Raw genomic sequence first — 1,845 nt, forward strand, 5'->3', positions numbered from 1 at the left:
TAAGGGTGCCATTACATGGAGCGCGGAAACGCGGATTAGCGTAACGCGGAACGAGAGTAAAACCAATCGCGAGCATTCTGCAGTTTTTGTTACGCTCGCGATTGGTTCCCTTCTCGTTCCGCGTTATGCTAATCCGCGTTTCCGCGCTTCATGTAATGGCACCCTAACAGAGAAAGCGCTTACTTAAGATTGTATTAAGGCCGTATTACATTACGGATTGTGGGCGATTGGGATTACGGTTGTAAGTCACAAATTAACCAATGACAGTCGATTATTCCGAGAATATTTGATTATGATTGGTCAATTTGCTTACGACTAACGACATACGGCTTATTGTAGAACGGGCCTTATTATAAATTTTTAAGAGCCGAATTGCAAAATCTGGCTGTATATGTAAAATAGTTAGCTATACAAAAAAACATTTTGAATGCGGTAGCAAACGTTATCAATCAATCACCAAACGAGTGGTGAAAAAAAATTCCCAGCAGTCGAAATGGGAGGGGGGGGAGGGTCTAAGAAAAAGTTAAAAATTTGTTTACGATTTTTTTTTAAATAAACGGGAAACTACCAAACGGTTTGGATGCAATACCAAACATTAGCAATCAACCATTGAACGATTGGTAAAAAAAAATTTCCAAAAGTCAAAGTGAGGGGGTTAAAAAAAGGTCAAAAATTTGTTTACGATTTTGTCAAAAAACGGGAAATTACCAAACTTTTTTAATGCGATAGGGGTCTAGATATATGGCCCGTATTCATAGTCGGTTCTTATCTCAAGACCGTCTTAGGGCCACCGCACAAGCTTTTCCGTAATGCATTACGTTACGTTAAGTACTGATTCTAAAACTAAACTCGTACGTAATCTTAAACTTCAGTCAACGCATAGAGAAAATCGTAACGTAACAAAAGCATACTACGTTACGATTTTGTTTGTGCGTTGACTGAAGTTTAAGATTACATACAAGTTTAGGGTATCGATTCTGTAATTCAAGTAAAGGTGAAAATTACAAAAATGAGCGAATTTAATAAAAAATTTATAATTTCATTGGTCCGACTATGAATACCGGCCTTAGAGCCGTGGCACATAAAAAAACTTAAGCAGTAAGACTTAAGACATAAGCGAATTGACCAATCACGGTCGAACAGTAAGGCAGCCATATTGAAACGTAAGCTACGCTGAAAATTCCGTATGGTTGAAATTCTAAGGGTGCCATTAACCTTTACATGGCAGCCTTAAGGTGCCATGTAAAGGTACCTTCAAGCGTCGAGCGTCTGCGCAGAAAAATGCGCAGAATTTAAAAGAGATAGATTCTAGGCTGAAATTAGATTCTGCGCAATTTTCTACGCAGACGCTCGACGCTTAAAGGTGCCGTTACATGGCAGCATCGAGCATCGATCGTCTGCGCAGAAATCATTGCGCAGGAATCTAAATGAGATAGATTCCAGCTTCTTGCGGCTGATAGCATGATGAGTGATATGAATTTGGTCGAGATAAAAAAATTATGTTCTGATACACATTACTAATACTGAAAATTGATATTTATTTACATTATACACAATAGATATTATTATTATTAAACAAAATATGTATAAAACGTTACTATCCCCCAGCAAAATATTAAAATCTAATCAACCCATACAGCACAGAACGTTGCAGCAACATTATAACATTGCCGCAATGTTACTACAATGTTGCAATGTTGCTGCAACGTTCTGTGCTGTATGGGAAGGATTATGGGATATAATTTTCATTTTTTTTCCTGCATGTTTATAACATACTGCTCCTTTAAATCATTTCCTACTTTTAACAATAGTTTTTCAAACTGTGTCGTTTTGTCATTTGTGAAT

The sequence above is a fragment of the Formica exsecta genome, unplaced genomic scaffold, assembly GCF_003651465.1.
Source record: "Formica exsecta isolate Colony F162 unplaced genomic scaffold, ASM365146v1 scaffold331, whole genome shotgun sequence".
NCBI lineage: Eukaryota > Metazoa > Arthropoda > Insecta > Hymenoptera > Formicidae > Formica > Formica exsecta.